The following is a 13,030-nucleotide window of genomic DNA, read 5'->3' on the forward strand; positions in this document are numbered from 1 at the left end:
CTTGTCTGCCTGTGTTGTTGCAGGGGCAGAGTCTTCTTTGCCCAAAAGGTGGCAGGAGAGCCTCACTTCAAACGATAGAATCAACTGCTTAAGTAGAAACCAGCATGGTAGTTACTGTCATAAAGTGCAGCTCTAACAGAAGGTGTGCCTGAGACGCCCCTTCCAGTAATACACAGAATTTTGATTGAGGGCCCAGCCGATGGGTTGGTGGATTTCTCCTCACATGCCACAGCAGCTTCCAAAGATAGTGGTCTGAGGAGCTGGCTCTGCAAGCAGAGCAAGATTTAAGGGAAGAAAATACACCTGTCAGAAGTGGGATTTGAACCCACGCCTCCATGAAGAGACCAGAAGGCTCAGCTTCACTGAAGATCAAGCTCTCTTGAGTCTGGCGCCTTAGACCACTCGGCCATCCTGACAGCCAAAACAGTGTGCAGGTCGGACTCTTCAGTCTGCACTTGTTGATTTTGCCGCTTGCAATGTTCCTATCAAAGTCACAGCTTTAAAGGCCCCACAATATAACATGGCCAAGAAAAAAAAAAAAAAACAGAACAAGAAACAATGCACATGCACGACCACCGAGGGATGCAGATAACTTTTTAGCGTCCTGCAATAGTAAAGCACGTTTTACACAGGTCACAAGTTTTTAAAGGTCATTTCTGTCTAAGTGTGCATTGAGAGAGACTGAGGTTTTAGGGAGCAAACACAAAAGCTGCTGCTGCCAAGTGTTTCTGCCCAGTCTCAAACCGGGGACTTTTCGCGTGTGAGGCGAACGTGATAACCACTACACTACAGAAACAAGCTTGCTGATTTGACTGAAGGAGCACAGTTCCCCTCATATGTTTGCACGATTTCCTCTATACTTTATCAGCAGTTGCTCGGAATGCGAGGGGTAAGTGTGAAAATTGCAGCGGTGTCGGCCAGCATGCATACACTCAGACGTCCTGAAAAATCCCATAGCTACGGGCAGAGACAGACAAATATCTGATGCCTAAATGCCAGGAAGGAGAGCCTGTGAAATCATCACACAGGGCGCACTGAGAGCAAGCAGGAAGGAAGCCAAGGCATTGTAATCCATTTTTCGCCTTAGGCAAAAAATATGTTTTGCGCAACAATGCTTCGAGTAAAATGAGAAATGTTGAGGGGTTGTGTATTTTGAGCAGGATTTGATTGTTTTCCGCTAAAATGGGCTCGTCCGGGATTTGAACCCGGGACCTCTCGCACCCTAAGCGAGAATCATACCCCTAGACCAACGAGCCTGGGCACAGAAATGCAACGGCTCCGACCCTGCTCGGAGGATTGGTGACAGAGAGTGGGAGACTACATCCCAAAGCAAGAAACTGCACATGGTGCTCTCTTTTGCAGTACGACTAGAGTCATTTGCATGGTCTTCATCGAACATGACATAAAAAGCCTCTATCCTTTAGACATTTTGGCCCAGATTTACAAGAAAATGACTAAGCGCGACGCTGTGCCAAATTTGCAAGCCCCACGTGCCGTCATTTTCAAAATGCAGGAAAGCGCCGTATTTAGTAGAATACAGCGCACCCCTGTGCTTCCCCCTGCGCCAGCTCTAAATTAGCTGCTGAGCGCCAACGCAGCCGTTCTTGCACCATGGTACAAGGATGACTGCGTTGAGGGGGAAATTGTTTTTGTGCAGGAAGGGACACCTTCCTGCCCAAAAAAAAAATCTTCAATGGTGATTTGCTCTTACTTCTATGTGTGCTGCAGAATGCATCACACATAGCAAGAGCAAAAACAAGGAGAAATGAAAACATTTCTCCTCAGTGCGCCACTCTAACGACACCCCTGGGATGGCGTTGGATTTTGGCGCTGACGCAGATTTACGCCAACTCCTAAATCTGGAGCAGCATCAAAATGCTATGGTGTTGCTGTGGCACACTCCCAACAACACCCATTGCACGCCCCTTCCAGGGAACGCGCTGCGTGCTAAGGGGCCGTATTTACAAGGTGGTGTTAAGCCACAAAATGTGGCTGAACGCCATCTTGTAAATACCGCGCAGTGCATAGTGCCACCGGGGCGTCACTAAAAGTGATGCTCCGGTGGCGATAGGGCCTTGTAAGTCTGGCACTTTATTTGCTCAAGGTGTGTGTTCTTGGTGAGGGCAGGAAAGCTATTTTCGCTCTCGTACCTTCCTTCCTTGGCTGGCTTGAATGCTGTAGGCTCAGGCTTCATTGCAAAGGTCAAACAGTGAGCAACTGACTGCCGTAAGCTGGCGCAACTCCTCTTGGTGAGCTGTGACAGATGCCCCAGGAGCGTAGTACCTCACGATGGTGAGGGATAGACACAGTCTCTTTTATCTCAGCTTGCCTGTCAGGTGAGGCAGGAAATGCAAATACTGTGAAAAAGCCCAGCGACTCGAACCAGGGACCTTTCGCATGTGAGGTGCGCATGATAACCACTACACTACACAAGCAGACACACTTGCCGGCTTGCTTCATGTGGCTATGCATTGTACTGGAACCACCACACTATGGAAACAGACACACCTGCTTGCTTTATGTGGCTATGCATTGGACTGGGATGCAAGGATGAGGGCCAATGTTCATGACGCTCAAAGCTGAGCCTTCCGGAACACAATCTCTTCCCTTGGAAGAAAGGAACTGGGATCACTTTCATTCCAAGAGGTGATTTCAGAACTGGACCCGAAATTACCATGGAGAAGCACTGTGCATTTAATGTTCCTACGAGCACTGCTGCTCCAGCACAGAAAAGCAGTTGCAAAGAAATCTCGCATACCTTCATGATGCTGGACCGTCTCGACGCCAGTATAAAGCATGTATTGCATTGCAACATGACATCTTACAAGAGTGAAAAGCAGAAATACTCCTGTTTAAAACACAGACTGAACCTATAAAGGTAGGGGTTTGTCTGGGATTTGAACCGAGGTCCTCTCACACCCGAAGCGAGAATCATACCCCTATACCAACTAGACTGCCGCTGCATAGTCATTTGAAACATCTTCTGAAGCGTCTTTCAGAAAAGCAGGGCCATTTGGAGGCTCTCTCTCTCTCTAAGCGTGCCATAGCAATTAATGTTTTCTGTCAAGGATTTTTTGTTTGTCTCTAGCAAGGCAAGAGGTAGTCAAAATGCCCTGTGCCAGTGAGCTGAACTAGGGGACTGATGTGAAAAGCAGACCCTTTCTGGTAGTTGTAACCCGCTGCTAGTCATGGACCCTTGCACCTTAGATTTCCCAACCAGAAGCACTGAAGGGCCTGCTAGCTCTTGAGCCAGAGGAGCATGCCTCTTGGATTCAAGCACACTTGCTCGGTCAGCGCTCGATCAGGCTCGATCAGGCGAGATTTATATTAGTGGCTCATAGGCCTGAAACACTCACCTGGGAGACGCAGGGTGGCTGATTTCCCGGAATGGCCCTTGATGGGGAAATCACCTCCTTTCCCCCGCCTCATTTCAGAATTGTGTGCTAGTCGCAAGACAGTGTTCAGGGGTTCATGGGTACTGCCTACTCCCAGCTGCCTCTCTGTCTTCTTCATGTAAATTGCAAGTCACGAGGAGGCACCATTGCCAATATGCTCCGCCCACCTAACCAAGAAACCTAGTTTGAGCTTGTCTGCCTGTGTTGTTGCAGGGGCAGAGTCTTCTTTGCCCAAAAGGTGGCAGGAGAGCCTCACTTCAAACGATAGAATCAACTGCTTAAGTAGAAACCAGCATGGTAGTTACTGTCATAAAGTGCAGCTCTAACAGAAGGTGTGCCTGAGACGCCCCTTCCAGTAATACACAGAATTTTGATTGAGGGCCCAGCCGATGGGTTGGTGGATTTCTCCTCACATGCCACAGCAGCTTCCAAAGATAGTGGTGTGAGGAGCTGGCTCTGCAAGCAGAGCAAGATTTAAGGGAAGAAAATACACCTGTCAGAAGTGGGATTTGAACCCACGCCTCCATGAAGAGACCAGAAGGCTCAGCTTCACTGAAGATCAAGCTCTCTTGAGTCTGGCGCCTTAGACCACTCGGCCATCCTGACAGCCAAAACAGTGTGCAGGTCGGACTCTTCAGTCTGCACTTGTTGATTTTGCCGCTTGCAATGTTCCTATCAAAGTCACAGCTTTAAAGGCCCCACAATATAACATGGCCAAGAAAAAAAAAAAAAAACAGAACAAGAAACAATGCACATGCACGACCACCGAGGGATGCAGATAACTTTTTAGCGTCCTGCAATAGTAAAGCACGTTTTACACAGGTCACAAGTTTTTAAAGGTCATTTCTGTCTAAGTGTGCATTGAGAGAGACTGAGGTTTTAGGGAGCAAACACAAAAGCTGCTGCTGCCAAGTGTTTCTGCCCAGTCTCAAACCGGGGACTTTTCGCGTGTGAGGCGAACGTGATAACCACTACACTACAGAAACAAGCTTGCTGATTTGACTGAAGGAGCACAGTTCCCCTCATATGTTTGCACGATTTCCTCTATACTTTATCAGCAGTTGCTCGGAATGCGAGGGGTAAGTGTGAAAATTGCAGCGGTGTCGGCCAGCATGCATACACTCAGACGTCCTGAAAAATCCCATAGCTACGGGCAGAGACAGACAAATATCTGATGCCTAAATGCCAGGAAGGAGAGCCTGTGAAATCATCACACAGGGCGCACTGAGAGCAAGCAGGAAGGAAGCCAAGGCATTGTAATCCATTTTTCGCCTTAGGCAAAAAATATGTTTTGCGCAACAATGCTTCGAGTAAAATGAGAAATGTTGAGGGGTTGTGTATTTTGAGCAGGATTTGATTGTTTTCCGCTAAAATGGGCTCGTCCGGGATTTGAACCCGGGACCTCTCGCACCCTAAGCGAGAATCATACCCCTAGACCAACGAGCCTGGGCACAGAAATGCAACGGCTCCGACCCTGCTCGGAGGATTGGTGACAGAGAGTGGGAGACTACATCCCAAAGCAAGAAACTGCACATGGTGCTCTCTTTTGCAGTACGACTAGAGTCATTTGCATGGTCTTCATCGAACATGACATAAAAAGCCTCTATCCTTTAGACATTTTGGCCCAGATTTACAAGAAAATGACTAAGCGCGACGCTGTGCCAAATTTGCAAGCCCCACGTGCCGTCATTTTCAAAATGCAGGAAAGCGCCGTATTTAGTAGAATACAGCGCACCCCTGTGCTTCCCCCTGCGCCAGCTCTAAATTAGCTGCTGAGCGCCAACGCAGCCGTTCTTGCACCATGGTACAAGGATGACTGCGTTGAGGGGGAAATTGTTTTTGTGCAGGAAGGGACACCTTCCTGCCCAAAAAAAAAATCTTCAATGGTGATTTGCTCTTACTTCTATGTGTGCTGCAGAATGCATCACACATAGCAAGAGCAAAAACAAGGAGAAATGAAAACATTTCTCCTCAGTGCGCCACTCTAACGACACCCCTGGGATGGCGTTGGATTTTGGCGCTGACGCAGATTTACGCCAACTCCTAAATCTGGAGCAGCATCAAAATGCTATGGTGTTGCTGTGGCACACTCCCAACAACACCCATTGCACGCCCCTTCCAGGGAACGCGCTGCGTGCTAAGGGGCCGTATTTACAAGGTGGTGTTAAGCCACAAAATGTGGCTGAACGCCATCTTGTAAATACCGCGCAGTGCATAGTGCCACCGGGGCGTCACTAAAAGTGATGCTCCGGTGGCGATAGGGCCTTGTAAGTCTGGCACTTTATTTGCTCAAGGTGTGTGTTCTTGGTGAGGGCAGGAAAGCTATTTTCGCTCTCGTACCTTCCTTCCTTGGCTGGCTTGAATGCTGTAGGCTCAGGCTTCATTGCAAAGGTCAAACAGTGAGCAACTGACTGCCGTAAGCTGGCGCAACTCCTCTTGGTGAGCTGTGACAGATGCCCCAGGAGCGTAGTACCTCACGATGGTGAGGGATAGACACAGTCTCTTTTATCTCAGCTTGCCTGTCAGGTGAGGCAGGAAATGCAAATACTGTGAAAAAGCCCAGCGACTCGAACCAGGGACCTTTCGCATGTGAGGTGCGCATGATAACCACTACACTACACAAGCAGACACACTTGCCGGCTTGCTTCATGTGGCTATGCATTGTACTGGAACCACCACACTATGGAAACAGACACACCTGCTTGCTTTATGTGGCTATGCATTGGACTGGGATGCAAGGATGAGGGCCAATGTTCATGACGCTCAAAGCTGAGCCTTCCGGAACACAATCTCTTCCCTTGGAAGAAAGGAACTGGGATCACTTTCATTCCAAGAGGTGATTTCAGAACTGGACCCGAAATTACCATGGAGAAGCACTGTGCATTTAATGTTCCTACGAGCACTGCTGCTCCAGCACAGAAAAGCAGTTGCAAAGAAATCTCGCATACCTTCATGATGCTGGACCGTCTCGACGCCAGTATAAAGCATGTATTGCATTGCAACATGACATCTTACAAGAGTGAAAAGCAGAAATACTCCTGTTTAAAACACAGACTGAACCTATAAAGGTAGGGGTTTGTCTGGGATTTGAACCGAGGTCCTCTCACACCCGAAGCGAGAATCATACCCCTATACCAACTAGACTGCCGCTGCATAGTCATTTGAAACATCTTCTGAAGCGTCTTTCAGAAAAGCAGGGCCATTTGGAGGCTCTCTCTCTCTCTAAGCGTGCCATAGCAATTAATGTTTTCTGTCAAGGATTTTTTGTTTGTCTCTAGCAAGGCAAGAGGTAGTCAAAATGCCCTGTGCCAGTGAGCTGAACTAGGGGACTGATGTGAAAAGCAGACCCTTTCTGGTAGTTGTAACCCGCTGCTAGTCATGGACCCTTGCACCTTAGATTTCCCAACCAGAAGCACTGAAGGGCCTGCTAGCTCTTGAGCCAGAGGAGCATGCCTCTTGGATTCAAGCACACTTGCTCGGTCAGCGCTCGATCAGGCTCGATCAGGCGAGATTTATATTAGTGGCTCATAGGCCTGAAACACTCACCTGGGAGACGCAGGGTGGCTGATTTCCCGGAATGGCCCTTGATGGGGAAATCACCTCCTTTCCCCCGCCTCATTTCAGAATTGTGTGCTAGTCGCAAGACAGTGTTCAGGGGTTCATGGGTACTGCCTACTCCCAGCTGCCTCTCTGTCTTCTTCATGTAAATTGCAAGTCACGAGGAGGCACCATTGCCAATATGCTCCGCCCACCTAACCAAGAAACCTAGTTTGAGCTTGTCTGCCTGTGTTGTTGCAGGGGCAGAGTCTTCTTTGCCCAAAAGGTGGCAGGAGAGCCTCACTTCAAACGATAGAATCAACTGCTTAAGTAGAAACCAGCATGGTAGTTACTGTCATAAAGTGCAGCTCTAACAGAAGGTGTGCCTGAGACGCCCCTTCCAGTAATACACAGAATTTTGATTGAGGGCCCAGCCGATGGGTTGGTGGATTTCTCCTCACATGCCACAGCAGCTTCCAAAGATAGTGGTGTGAGGAGCTGGCTCTGCAAGCAGAGCAAGATTTAAGGGAAGAAAATACACCTGTCAGAAGTGGGATTTGAACCCACGCCTCCATGAAGAGACCAGAAGGCTCAGCTTCACTGAAGATCAAGCTCTCTTGAGTCTGGCGCCTTAGACCACTCGGCCATCCTGACAGCCAAAACAGTGTGCAGGTCGGACTCTTCAGTCTGCACTTGTTGATTTTGCCGCTTGCAATGTTCCTATCAAAGTCACAGCTTTAAAGGCCCCACAATATAACATGGCCAAGAAAAAAAAAAAAAAACAGAACAAGAAACAATGCACATGCACGACCACCGAGGGATGCAGATAACTTTTTAGCGTCCTGCAATAGTAAAGCACGTTTTACACAGGTCACAAGTTTTTAAAGGTCATTTCTGTCTAAGTGTGCATTGAGAGAGACTGAGGTTTTAGGGAGCAAACACAAAAGCTGCTGCTGCCAAGTGTTTCTGCCCGGTCTCAAACCGGGGACTTTTCGCGTGTGAGGCGAACGTGATAACCACTACACTACAGAAACAAGCTTGCTGATTTGACTGAAGGAGCACAGTTCCCCTCATATGTTTGCACGATTTCCTCTATACTTTATCAGCAGTTGCTCGGAATGCGAGGGGTAAGTGTGAAAATTGCAGCGGTGTCGGCCAGCATGCATACACTCAGACGTCCTGAAAAATCCCATAGCTACGGGCAGAGACAGACAAATATCTGATGCCTAAATGCCAGGAAGGAGAGCCTGTGAAATCATCACACAGGGCGCACTGAGAGCAAGCAGGAAGGAAGCCAAGGCATTGTAATCCATTTTTCGCCTTAGGCAAAAAATATGTTTTGCGCAACAATGCTTCGAGTAAAATGAGAAATGTTGAGGGGTTGTGTATTTTGAGCAGGATTTGATTGTTTTCCGCTAAAATGGGCTCGTCCGGGATTTGAACCCGGGACCTCTCGCACCCTAAGCGAGAATCATACCCCTAGACCAACGAGCCTGGGCACAGAAATGCAACGGCTCCGACCCTGCTCGGAGGATTGGTGACAGAGAGTGGGAGACTACATCCCAAAGCAAGAAACTGCACATGGTGCTCTCTTTTGCAGTACGACTAGAGTCATTTGCATGGTCTTCATCGAACATGACATAAAAAGCCTCTATCCTTTAGACATTTTGGCCCAGATTTACAAGAAAATGACTAAGCGCGACGCTGTGCCAAATTTGCAAGCCCCACGTGCCGTCATTTTCAAAATGCAGGAAAGCGCCGTATTTAGTAGAATACAGCGCACCCCTGTGCTTCCCCCTGCGCCAGCTCTAAATTAGCTGCTGAGCGCCAACGCAGCCGTTCTTGCACCATGGTACAAGGATGACTGCGTTGAGGGGGAAATTGTTTTTGTGCAGGAAGGGACACCTTCCTGCCCAAAAAAAAAATCTTCAATGGTGATTTGCTCTTACTTCTATGTGTGCTGCAGAATGCATCACACATAGCAAGAGCAAAAACAAGGAGAAATAAAAACATTTCTCCTCAGTGCGCCACTCTAACGACACCCCTGGGATGGCGTTGGATTTTGGCGCTGACGCAGATTTACGCCAACTCCTAAATCTGGAGCAGCATCAAAATGCTATGGTGTTGCTGTGGCACACTCCCAACAACACCCATTGCACGCCCCTTCCAGGGAACGCGCTGCGTGCTAAGGGGCCGTATTTACAAGGTGGTGTTAAGCCACAAAATGTGGCTGAACGCCATCTTGTAAATACCGCGCAGTGCATAGTGCCACTGGGGCGTCACTAAAAGTGATGCTCCGGTGGCGATAGGGCCTTGTAAGTCTGGCACTTTATTTGCTCAAGGTGTGTGTTCTTGGTGAGGGCAGGAAAGCTATTTTCGCTCTCGTACCTTCCTTCCTTGGCTGGCTTGAATGCTGTAGGCTCAGGCTTCATTGCAAAGGTCAAACAGTGAGCAACTGACTGCCGTAAGCTGGCGCAACTCCTCTTGGTGAGCTGTGACAGATGCCCCAGGAGCGTAGTACCTCATGATGGTGAGGGATAGACACAGTCTCTTTTATCTCAGCTTGCCTGTCAGGTGAGGCAGGAAATGCAAATACTGTGAAAAAGCCCAGCGACTCGAACCAGGGACCTTTCGCATGTGAGGTGCGCATGATAACCACTACACTACACAAGCAGACACACTTGCCGGCTTGCTTCATGTGGCTATGCATTGTACTGGAACCACCACACTATGGAAACAGACACACCTGCTTGCTTTATGTGGCTATGCATTGGACTGGGATGCAAGGATGAGGGCCAATGTTCATGACGCTCAAAGCTGAGCCTTCCGGAACACAATCTCTTCCCTTGGAAGAAAGGAACTGGGATCACTTTCATTCCAAGAGGTGATTTCAGAACTGGACCCGAAATTACCATGGAGAAGCACTGTGCATTTAATGTTCCTACGAGCACTGCTGCTCCAGCACAGAAAAGCAGTTGCAAAGAAATCTCGCATACCTTCATGATGCTGGACCGTCTCGACGCCAGTATAAAGCATGTATTGCATTGCAACATGACATCTTACAAGAGTGAAAAGCAGAAATACTCCTGTTTAAAACACAGACTGAACCTATAAAGGTAGGGGTTTGTCTGGGATTTGAACCGAGGTCCTCTCACACCCGAAGCGAGAATCATACCCCTATACCAACTAGACTGCCGCTGCATAGTCATTTGAAACATCTTCTGAAGCGTCTTTCAGAAAAGCAGGGCCATTTGGAGGCTCTCTCTCTCTAAGCGTGCCATAGCAATTGATGTTTTCTGTCAAGGATTTTTTGTTTGTCTCTAGCAAGGCAAGAGGTAGTCAAAATGCCCTGTGCCAGTGAGCTGAACTAGGGGACTGATGTGAAAAGCAGACCCTTTCTGGTAGTTGTAACCCGCTGCTAGTCATGGACCCTTGCACCTTAGATTTCCCAACCAGAAGCACTGAAGGGCCTGCTAGCTCTTGAGCCAGAGGAGCATGCCTCTTGGATTCAAGCACATTTGCTCGGTCAGCGCTTGATCAGGCTCGATCAGGCGAGATTTATATTAGTGGCTCATAGGCCTGAAACACTCACCTGGGAGACGCAGGGTGGCTGATTTCCCGGAATGGCCCTTGATGGGGAAATCACCTCCTTTCCCCCGCCTCATTTCAGAATTGTGTGCTAGTCGCAAGACAGTGTTCAGGGGTTCATGGGTACTGCCTACTCCCAGCTGCCTCTCTGTCTTCTTCATGTAAATTGCAAGTCACGAGGAGGCACCATTGCCAATATGCTCCGCCCACCTAACCAAGAAACCTAGTTTGAGCTTGTCTGCCTGTGTTGTTGCAGGGGCAGAGTCTTCTTTGCCCAAAAGGTGGCAGGAGAGCCTCACTTCAAACGATAGAATCAACTGCTTAAGTAGAAACCAGCATGGTAGTTACTGTCATAAAGTGCAGCTCTAACAGAAGGTGTGCCTGAGACGCCCCTTCCAGTAATACACAGAATTTTGATTGAGGGCCCAGCCGATGGGTTGGTGGATTTCTCCTCACATGCCACAGCAGCTTCCAAAGATAGTGGTGTGAGGAGCTGGCTCTGCAAGCAGAGCAAGATTTAAGGGAAGAAAATACACCTGTCAGAAGTGGGATTTGAACCCACGCCTCCATGAAGAGACCAGAAGGCTCAGCTTCACTGAAGATCAAGCTCTCTTGAGTCTGGCGCCTTAGACCACTCGGCCATCCTGACAGCCAAAACAGTGTGCAGGTCGGACTCTTCAGTCTGCACTTGTTGATTTTGCCGCTTGCAATGTTCCTATCAAAGTCACAGCTTTAAAGGCCCCACAATATAACATGGCCAAGAAAAAAAAAAAAAAACAGAACAAGAAACAATGCACATGCACGACCACCGAGGGATGCAGATAACTTTTTAGCGTCCTGCAATAGTAAAGCACGTTTTACACAGGTCACAAGTTTTTAAAGGTCATTTCTGTCTAAGTGTGCATTGAGAGAGACTGAGGTTTTAGGGAGCAAACACAAAAGCTGCTGCTGCCAAGTGTTTCTGCCCAGTCTCAAACCGGGGACTTTTCGCGTGTGAGGCGAACGTGATAACCACTACACTACAGAAACAAGCTTGCTGATTTGACTGAAGGAGCACAGTTCCCCTCATATGTTTGCACGATTTCCTCTATACTTTATCAGCAGTTGCTCGGAATGCGAGGGGTAAGTGTGAAAATTGCAGCGGTGTCGGCCAGCATGCATACACTCAGACGTCCTGAAAAATCCCACAGCTGCGGGCAGAGACAGACAAATATCTGATGCCTAAATGCCAGGAAGGAGAGCCTGTGAAATCATCACACAGGGCGCACTGAGAGCAAGCAGGAAGGAAGCCAAGGCATTGTAATCCATTTTTCGCCTGAGACAAAAAATATGTTTTGCGCAACAATGCTTCGAGTAAAATGAGAAATGTTGAGGGGTTGTGTATTTTGAGCAGGATTTGATTGTTTTCCGCTAAAATGGGCTCGTCCGGGATTTGAACCCGGGACCTCTCGCACCCTAAGCGAGAATCATACCCCTAGACCAACGAGCCTGGGCACAGAAATGCAACGGCTCCGACCCTGCTCGGAGGATTGGTGACAGAGAGTGGGAGACTACATCCCAAAGCAAGAAACTGCACATGGTGCTCTCTTTTGCAGTACGACTAGAGTCATTTGCATGGTCTTCATCGAACATGACATAAAAAGCCTCTATCCTTTAGACATTTTGGCCCAGATTTACAAGAAAATGACTAAGCGCGACGCTGTGCCAAATTTGCAAGCCCCACGTGCCGTCATTTTCAAAATGCAGGAAAGCGCCGTATTTAGTAGAATACAGCGCACCCCTGTGCTTCCCCCTGCGCCAGCTCTAAATTAGCTGCTGAGCGCCAACGCAGCCGTTCTTGCACCATGGTACAAGGATGACTGCGTTGAGGGGGAAATTGTTTTTGTGCAGGAAGGGACACCTTCCTGCCCAAAAAAAAAATCTTCAATGGTGATTTGCTCTTACTTCTATGTGTGCTCCAGAATGCATCACACATAGCAAGAGCAAAAACAAGGAGAAATGAAAACATTTCTCCTCAGTGCGCCACTCTAACGACACCCCTGGGATGGCGTTTGATTTTGGCGCTGACGCAGATTTACGCCAACTCCTAAATCTGGAGCAGCATCAAAATGCTATGGTGTTGCTGTGGCACACTCCCAACAACACCCATTGCACGCCCCTTCCAGGGAACGCGCTGCGTGCTAAGGGGCCGTATTTACAAGGTGGTGTTAAGCCACAAAAAGTGGCTGAACGCCATCTTGTAAATACCGCGCAGTGCATAGTGCCACCGGGGCGTCACTAAAAGTGATGCTCCGGTGGCGATAGGGCCTTGTAAGTCTGGCACTTTATTTGCTCAAGGTGTGTGTTCTTGGTGAGGGCAGGAAAGCTATTTTCGCTCTCGTACCTTCCTTCCTTGGCTGGCTTGAATGCTGTAGGCTCAGGCTTCATTGCAAAGGTCAAACAGTGAGCAACTGACTGCCGTAAGCTGGCGCAACTCCTCTTGGTGAGCTGTGACAGATGCCCCAGGAGCG

The 13,030-nt window shown here is 48.6% G+C and overlaps 8 non-coding genes across 8 annotated transcripts; all 8 read right to left on the bottom strand.

The window, feature by feature from the left end:
- Positions 1-304: 304 nt before the first annotated feature.
- On the bottom strand, positions 305-416 carry TRNAL-CAA (transfer RNA leucine (anticodon CAA)). Its single transcript has 2 exons — positions 379-416; positions 305-350 (listed from the first exon to the last, which is right to left on the bottom strand). It is a non-coding gene; the product is annotated as a tRNA-Leu (tRNA).
- Positions 417-1,184: 768 nt separating this feature from the next.
- TRNAP-AGG (transfer RNA proline (anticodon AGG)) lies at positions 1,185-1,256 on the bottom strand. The gene has a single exon. It is a non-coding gene; the product is annotated as a tRNA-Pro (tRNA).
- Positions 1,257-3,889: 2,633 nt separating this feature from the next.
- On the bottom strand, positions 3,890-4,001 carry TRNAL-CAA (transfer RNA leucine (anticodon CAA)). The gene is made up of 2 exons: positions 3,964-4,001; positions 3,890-3,935 (listed from the first exon to the last, which is right to left on the bottom strand). It is a non-coding gene; the product is annotated as a tRNA-Leu (tRNA).
- A 768-nt stretch (positions 4,002-4,769) lies between these two features.
- On the bottom strand, positions 4,770-4,841 carry TRNAP-AGG (transfer RNA proline (anticodon AGG)). Its single transcript has one exon. It is a non-coding gene; the product is annotated as a tRNA-Pro (tRNA).
- Positions 4,842-7,474: 2,633 nt separating this feature from the next.
- Positions 7,475-7,586, bottom strand: TRNAL-CAA (transfer RNA leucine (anticodon CAA)). Its single transcript has 2 exons — positions 7,549-7,586; positions 7,475-7,520 (listed from the first exon to the last, which is right to left on the bottom strand). It is a non-coding gene; the product is annotated as a tRNA-Leu (tRNA).
- A 768-nt stretch (positions 7,587-8,354) lies between these two features.
- Positions 8,355-8,426, bottom strand: TRNAP-AGG (transfer RNA proline (anticodon AGG)). The gene has a single exon. It is a non-coding gene; the product is annotated as a tRNA-Pro (tRNA).
- A 2,631-nt stretch (positions 8,427-11,057) lies between these two features.
- On the bottom strand, positions 11,058-11,169 carry TRNAL-CAA (transfer RNA leucine (anticodon CAA)). Its single transcript has 2 exons — positions 11,132-11,169; positions 11,058-11,103 (listed from the first exon to the last, which is right to left on the bottom strand). It is a non-coding gene; the product is annotated as a tRNA-Leu (tRNA).
- Positions 11,170-11,937: 768 nt separating this feature from the next.
- Positions 11,938-12,009, bottom strand: TRNAP-AGG (transfer RNA proline (anticodon AGG)). Its single transcript has one exon. It is a non-coding gene; the product is annotated as a tRNA-Pro (tRNA).
- Between the last annotated feature and the right edge of the window lie 1,021 nt (positions 12,010-13,030).

The sequence above is a fragment of the Pleurodeles waltl genome, unplaced genomic scaffold (genome assembly GCF_031143425.1).
Source record: "Pleurodeles waltl isolate 20211129_DDA unplaced genomic scaffold, aPleWal1.hap1.20221129 scaffold_72, whole genome shotgun sequence".
Taxonomy (NCBI): Eukaryota; Metazoa; Chordata; class Amphibia; order Caudata; family Salamandridae; genus Pleurodeles; species Pleurodeles waltl.